Below are 8,900 nucleotides of genomic sequence, written 5' to 3' on the forward strand. Positions count from 1 at the left end.
CTGAAGATTACCTTTCTGCTCGTGTCCTCAGATCTTTTAACCTTTGTGCCATGCAGACCTTGATCTCAGTGCCTCCGATGTGTCTTTTTGACATGGTCTGTAAGAAATGAGATTGATAACATTACAATTTGAAAACAAGTTTGGAATTAGCTGCCAAAGTGGGCCTAAATAAACCAATAATCCATACTGTGTAAAACAGATGTCAATGATTCATCAAAAAGTGCAAAAGCATTATTTTCATTAGAGTATGACCTCTTTAAATTGGAGACGTGAAAAATAACATTTTTGTGTGCTAAAGGAGTCATGAAATTGATAATAAAAATATTCTTGATATTTACACAGTTAAGGTGAGATTAGAAAATGATCACATTTACAAACATTGGACATTTTTAGCGCAAAACACTTTGCAAACTTTATGAACTCCAGGAACAAAATATAAAATACTGAAACTGCATTTAAAGCGTCAATGATTTAAAGTGCCAACGATTTCGATTCTGGCACACTGCAGCAGCTGACCACTAAGGAGCGAATGTACAGTGAAGTGACAACGTGACATTAGGGGTGTCGAAATTAATCGTTTCAACGATGCATCGCGATGCAAACGAGGATGATTCGGTATTGGTATAGTAATAAACCATAACCGATTATAATGTACTGACACTTTTCTGACGTCATTTGTCGGGTACGTGCTTTGTCGTGGTAGCACTGAGGGAGGCGAGACGGGAGTGTAAACGCAGCCATAGTGTACCTTTAATTAAAGTTGTATATTATTTCCATGAGGATAAAGATGTTTATGTCAGTGAGTGGTCAGTGTGAAACAAAGCAAAGGCGATACATGTATGTAGGGCTGTAATCAACCAAAGAAAATCTTGGTGGACTGAAGTCCTGAAATTTTCGACTAAAAATCTACAAAAAATTACATTGGGGAAAAAAACGTTAAATTAATTAGCTGCACACTGTGCGCAGTACTTGGGAGACTTGTTTGTCCGCCTAAATGAATTATAAATAAACATAAAAAACTAGTAGGCTATTTGCAGTATATTAAATCATTTTTGACCTAATTATTTTGCACTGAAATCAGTCTGACACACGAGTCTGTCGGCTTTGACAGCGTTGCATCACGTGCACCTGCGCAATATCATAGCCTATGATTTCCGAAAATAGTACTATGTTGTCAACTAGTGATATCATGACAAGAACTTTTGAGGAATATGCAACATAATTTAGACAATTGTTTTTGTCATATGTATTATAATAACTGACAGACACTATCATTTCAGCCGCTCTGTGGAGCTCAGCTTCGCGGCTGAGACACGTATAGACTATTAACTTTTAAAAAAATGCTGCCACACTGCCGATGTCTTTGTTGACATGGTAGAAGAGGACTGACTGACTGACTATGAATTAAACGCTCTCACAATTAAATAAATAATATTCAGCAAACCTTCTAGTAGCCTACTTTCTTCAATCTGTCGCTCTTCTCCGGTGAGTTGGGCTAATCCAAAAGAAGTGAAAACAAGGGGGGTGTTCTGAAGACAGACTGTTACCTGTGAAACAGGGGTGCTCTGAAAACACCCCCATTAGCAATTAGTGCTTTCCACCTGATGAAATGAACGCGGCAAAACTGATGAAATGAACGCGGCAAAAAATCGACCAATCAGAATTTTGGTCGAGCCAGAACGTATCGACCAAATAATCGACTAATCGACTGGGAGATTACAGCCCTACATGTATGAATGATCAAATTAAAATTGTTCACCCAAAAATCTCAATTTTGTCATCACTTACTCACCCTCAAGCTTTTCCAAACCTCTTTTTTGTTTAACAGAAGAAAGAAACTCATACAGGTTTGAAACAACTTGAGGGTGAAATTTTGGGTGCACATTTCTTGAAATTACCACCACAAAACCAGTAGTTTTGATCACAAAACTCACTAGGAGAAAAAAATTATAATTGCAAAATGCAGTACAGGTGGAACCGTAAAATTGAAATGCTTACCCTCTTGCATTTGAAAGTTTAATTTTCGCAAACGCCTTATCTCCTTTTCCTTGGTTTTTCAGCCTCTCCCTTAAGCTCCTTTACATAATTTTTGTAGTCTCTCTATCAGTGTAGAAAGAGGAGAAGCATACAAGAGAAAGAAAATAGAGAAAGCCACTTGAAGTGCTGAAGAACTTTCTAGAATCTTGTAATTATGAAAAGATATCTGTTATCTGTTGCTCAGGTAGAGACAACTAATGAATTGTGTTTTGTTTTCTCTCACCATGTACTGCCTATTTGGTGACATATGTATGAAAAACACAATTTTGCCACATACTCCCCTCTTCAGTAACAAATTGATCGCAATGCGATTTTTGTGCGTTTTAAAAGTTGATAATATATTTGTTTCAAATGTACAGTTTGCAAAAGGGCATGTTACAGTCTCATGTTGCTTTAGATGGCTTGCAAGATGGCTAGTCTTTTCCTCACAGATGTCACTGAACTCACAAACTGAACAACTGAATGTAGAAAACTCTCTTGCTTTTTTTTTCAGAGTGAAATCTTGCCAGATGAGTCTTTAACGCACCTTTGGTTTTGAATGTACGTACACACAATGTATGTAAATGCAGTGAAGTGTTCTGGTCACGTGCCAGCGTTTCAGTAGATCTTGCTGTAGGAGAATTGACTGGCTTTTGTCAGCAAACTTGCAATGACGACAGAGCATCACTTTGGCTACACCCTGATGGAGAAATAAAAGTACAATTGATCACAAAAAATAAAAGTACAATTGATCACAAAGTAATAATAATAATAATTTTACGCTTATAAAATAAAATAAATTAACATAACTATATTAGTTAGGCCTGTTTAAATTTGTGATGAAACCGGAGTTGCAACCAATTTTACTCCATATTGTAATGTATTTATAATTGAAATATACTTAGGCTATACAATACAAAGTGTTGAAGAACTCTAATCCAAGATTATGTGATCACTAATATGAATCACTTGCCACCAGTGCACAAATTTGAGTACACAAAATAATAGTATCAGCTGATTCACGACCTAGGAAGCTTATTGAGGCACCCACTGATAACGGCCATGTGAAATGCCGTCCTCAAGAGGCCAAAATGCGGTTTCAAATTGAGCGCCATTTTATCGTACCTGGACCGTTAGATATTCAGGTTTGTCGGTCTCTTCACGGGACAATTGCAAAAGTTTACACAATCTTAACCGCATTCATCACGCTCACGTTACTCTAAAATAGCGTATCAATGTGTTTAACATTAACAGTTAACTTAGGCTACACGTTTCATAGATTTCAGTATTAACTTTACTCGCATCCATAAAAGTATTGTAGGCCCAACGTTACCTTTATATCATTCATTACGTCATATCAACTCTTCAGTCTTCACATTACGGAAATATCATATAACACACCGAAATTAAACATTACACATTATAGTAACACATTTTACAATGTTTTTTGAATTAAAAGAGGTAATATACCACGTTCCCTAAGCTAAAAGTACGTTATAAGGGGGGCTTTCCCCTCGTACGTTACGCTTGTAAATATCCACACAAAAACAACGAATATGTTTACGTTGTACGGATATGTTGTACATAACGTTAATACGTTTTTATCGATAAACTTGAACATATTCTAAAATTTAACATATTCCGTGCCGAGTGAACTTGACGTAACGTTACACTTAACTTTCTCTCGGACATAACTTATAAAACATTTCTAAATACCAATCACAAATACGTCTCAGGACGTAACAACACACAAAAACATCGATTATGTTTTACATTTTTGTCGTTATTAGGTCTAAAATTGATCATTTATTCAGTGGCACTTACCTGCAGTAAGTTAAAGTATGACTTTGACAAAATGTCTCCCGCAGTACCGCAGCCGAGCCGCTGCCTTGTAAAACCCGCGAAGTCAAATGAGCTGTATATCCTTCCCAGTGTTGCCAGATTGGACTAAACTTATGATGATAAATGCAGTTTTGATAACGAATAGAACGATTAGCCTACAACAACCCGCCAATCAAGCTTGAAGTCCGATTGGACAGGATTCCCCTGAACCTTATTGGCTAACCTGAAACATACCTAATTAAAACGTCATCCTACATTATATAATTTATTTTATAGTTCGTTTTCATGAAAATTATAAAAAAAAATACTGTTTATACTAGTTAAAAATAAAACCCCGCCCGTTGCATCAAAAAAACAAGCCCGAATTTTAAAGACCCGCCCAATGCATTTTTTTCCGGTCGGACGTGACCAAAAGGAGCCCAATCTGGCAACACTGATCCTTCCGCGAAGTCAAATGAGCCATAATCCAGATCCTTCCATGTAGCGATGCGCTTTTATTTTGTATTTATTACCAAAAATAGACGGCTTAAATTAAATATTTAAAAAATAAAGGTTTTATATATTAAAGTTGTGTGGCCATCCGCTCTCATAATGCAGAAACGAAACCTCGACAATATGATAAATGTTGTTTTGATATTATAACATTTTATTTATTAGGCTATATATTCATTTTAACAACAAAACAACAAATATGTTCTATTTTATTAAAATATTTTAATACTTAATAATTTTAGCAAATATTGGCTAGATTTGTGTTTATCAGTCCAGTCAACATTAGCCATTCTAAAGTTAACTGGATTTATTTTTTCAAATATATTTTTGCAGACTTAATATAATATGTCTTCTTAACTAATCCCAAGCATGAATATTGGTTCACCTTAAACATTTTTGCTCTTCCAACATTTTATTAATTGGCTTTTTTACATTTGTAGTGTATGTATTGCCTTTTCATTTATCTACATTGGCTTTTTATTTACATTAATCAATTTTGCGAAAAATTTGTGCTTGTCAGTAGCCTACTTAATTATCACTTTTGTATCCGGCACTAGACTGCATAGCTCAGCTTATGGGGATGAATGAAACATCAACATCGTGTAAATTGTGTTTGGGGATTTGTCCATTAACATATAACATTTTAATTATGAACGAGATTCAAAAGATCCGAGTCAGTAAAATATCTGAACTTCCCATTACAAAGAAGCTGAAAATGGACAGTATTTGTGACGTGGTAACATGATTCACAAGTTAAAAATTATTTTACAACATGTGCAAATATATTTCACATGAGCTCCACATTATAACCTATAGTAACATGTTTTCCACATGTGCCACATGCTCCATTATGTTCACATGTGGTGAAACGTTGTTCACATGTGGTGACATGTTGTTCACATGAGAACACGTGATCACATGAGGTCACATGTAATCAAATGTGGAAAACATGACATTTTTCTGTAAGGGTAAGCACTATCAGTAACAAGTGTCATAAGCACATTTAATAACAGATGATCCTATCAGACCATGTCCTTATTCATTGTGTGTGTGTGTGTGTGTGTGTGTGTGTAGAGAGAGAGAGAGAGAGAGAGAGAGAGAGAGAGAGAGAGAGAGAGAGAGAGAGAGTAGGCCTACATTAAATCTTATTGAATCATATAAGCTTATATTATATTTTGTAACACTTTAATGGGAAAATGAATTTATTTAATGAACAAATCAAACACAAACATGTAAGGCTTTTATTTGTACACATAACATTGAAACTATGGAGTTTGTTGTGGTTGCTTCATCTGCCAGAGCTTCTTCTAACACAGGCTTCTGGCTCCTTTATGTTAAATAAGCACCAGATGGCGCTGTTCTCGACACTCTCGAAGCTTTGAATCTTTTCCCGGAACAGTCAGGAGAAAGCCTCAGTGATTCATGAGGCTTCGTTTCCCCATCCCTACCTAATGCTATATAAACACAGACACAAAAAACACATTGGCTAGCTAACATTCCTCCGACGAAGTGGTCGCTGTAGACACAGGCATTAACAGACTCAGAAGGGAAACAGATTATTACCTATTTTGACTGTAAAAATATCAAATTATGTAATATTGTAAATCTCTTTATTTTACTAGGTAAGTTCCATATTCATAAAGCAAAATTTTAGGCCTCCTACACTATTAAAATGTTGTTGGGGATAAAGTACCATACGGACTCTGATGCTCTCAAACATTCCTTCAACCATTTCACCTTAAATGTGTAATTCAAGTCCCCAAAGTCCAAAAGTTCAAATCCACCTTCATTCTTAAACCAGAGAGCACCGCTTTTTTTACATGATGGTGTCTGTTTTTCCGCACAAAGTTCATAAATATGGTATTTATATCTTTACATGTTGAATCATGGACATTAAGAGAGAGAGCAGGATAGACAAATCTTGAAATCCCTTCTGCTTTAATCAGCAAATGTCTCTTTGAAGCCATACATTTAGTATTGTTTTAGATTTCTTCAATTTAGGCGAAAAATGTAGTTGTTGCCGTTCCTTGGGATCCTTGCAGATATGAATACCTAAATATTTTACACATTTCTTAACAGGTATTCATTCTGATACAGTAAGATTTCACATTTAGATTTATTAAGTGTTAAACCCGAAGCAGCTGAAAATTGGTCAATTAGGGTTATAGCATTACCAGTCTGATATTTGCCACTCAAAAAGAGAGCTGTATCATCCGCTAATTGAGTTACTCTAATTTCCTTACCAATAATAGACAATCCTTTAATAATAGGACTATGTTTAATATGTAATGATAATAATTCAACCACCAGCAGGAACAGAAATGGTGAAATAGGGCAGCCCTGGCGAACTGATCTCAGTACAGGAAATCTTTTTGTGGTGTTTGGATATAATATCACAGAACTATCAATATTTTTTCTAAAGCATTTCAACTGTAGATATAAAATGTTGTCCGAAATCAAAAATCTTAAGTACTTTAAGTAAAAAAATATTGTTCTACCGTATCAAATGCTTTATAAAAATCAAGAAATACTACCAGTGCCTCAGTATTGATGTTATCAGAATAGTCCAGCAGGTCGAAAACAAGTCTTATATTGGAGCTAATGTGACGGTTAGACATAAAACCTGTTTGTGTTTCACTTATTATCTCACGAAGACCTCTTTTTAGCCGTTTAGCAAAAATGAATGATAAAATTTTGTAGTCAATATTTAAGAGTGTAATAGGTCTCCAATTTTCTATCATTAAATGATCTTTATCATCCTTAGGGAGAAGACATATTAAACCTTGCTTCATACTCGTGGACATTTCCTTTAAGTGCATTCTTTAAATAAATCAAATAGAGGATTTTCAATAATTTCCCCAAAATGCAGATAAAATTCGACTGAAAGCCCATCATTACCCGGCGATTTGCCTTTTTTTATTGAGCTAACAGCCTCTGAGATTTCTACTTTAGTAATGGGACGTTCGCAATCCAATTTAAATTGTTCAGATATAGTTGGTGTAAATGCTTTTACTGATTCAACAAATCTATCACAATCATTGAAATGAATATTAGATTTATATATTGTCAGGTTTGTGCAGGTTTCTGAAGACGAGGGAACAGAATTTCAGTGCAGCTGGTTTATTTACAAACTCAGGTTACAGAAAAATCCAGGAACTCAGGAAAATCCAGGAACTCAGGAACACACAACCATACATAGACGAGAACCGACAAACACTGAGGGAAAACACAGGGCTTAAATACACTGGGGCTAACAGGATAATTAACGAGGTGATTGACAGGACACAGGTGAAAGACATGACTAATTAGAACATATGAGAAACTAAGAAACAGGACTAAACCAAAAGCACAAGACAGGAAAACTAGATCACAAAACTAAACCACAACACAGAAACGTGACAGTACCCTCCCCTCCCCGAAGGCGCGTCCTCGCGCCGTATAACATCCAAAGGGGTGGGAGGGTGGGCATCCTGGACTCCAGGACGGTCCAGGCGGAGCAGGCTGGTCAGGGGACCAGGGCCAAAGAGTATAGAAGTAACAAGAGGCGAAACTCCGTTGCAGTTTTGACAACAGCCACTAGGTGGCGCTTCGGTAGCACGGCCGCCATTTTGGACTGAACCAACGGCTTTACCGTTGGCAGAACTACCGTATACACTGCAGCATTAACATTGTAACATTATGTCTGTAAATTGGAAACAAAGAAAACAGTGTTCTGCCATCAACTGTAACAACTATCAGTGTACAACCAAGCAACTAGCATTTCATAGATTCCCCAAAGATTCAGAGAGGTAAAGTAGAAAAGTGTTTTATTAACGTTAAAGTGAGCAAACGTCAACGATAACAGGTGCTGTAACGTTAATGTAAGCTATCCCATAAGCGCAGTAACAGTTTGCTAATGTTATGTATTTGGTCAAAATTGGGTCAAGACTCGAAATGGGCTTTTTAAATCGCATATTTTCAGAGATATATGAACACTTAACCTGGCAAATGATCGCTTTATTAATTCATTGTTATCACTAAATTAACCCTTTAGCTGCTAACTGTCACTCTTTTTTCGCATAAACATGAAAATCACTATCCAAACTTAAATGGTTGTAATTCAAGAATGCTTTGGAATATAGACCTATGGTTGGTCTTGTTTTAAAGAAGACATTTGCCAGGTTATTGTTAAAATGAAATAAATTATGTAAGTGAAACAGAAAACAAGTTATATAAGTTTGAGTTTATTAAAATGTATAAATTTAAAAAATATAATTATTTATATTTTAAATAAAATATATATATTACAACATATATTTTACTCTATAACTGCAAGAAAATGAAAGCAAAAAATCTGATTTGACACATTTTAGGTTGATATCTCAAAAAATGAGCTTTCAGTAAGATTTATTTGGGCATAGTACCAAAACTTTTTCACTAGATGGACAGCCAAGCTTTCTTACTGACCATATAAGGGCTCCTCTATTTTCATATATGTTTTGAGTGATCTGAACCATGTATTTCCATAATTTTCATACAATTTATGAAGTAGACATCCTATTCAGAGGTAG

The sequence above is a fragment of the Rutilus rutilus genome (genome assembly GCF_951802725.1).
Source record: "Rutilus rutilus genome assembly, chromosome: 14".
Lineage (NCBI taxonomy): Eukaryota > Metazoa > Chordata > Actinopteri > Cypriniformes > Leuciscidae > Rutilus > Rutilus rutilus.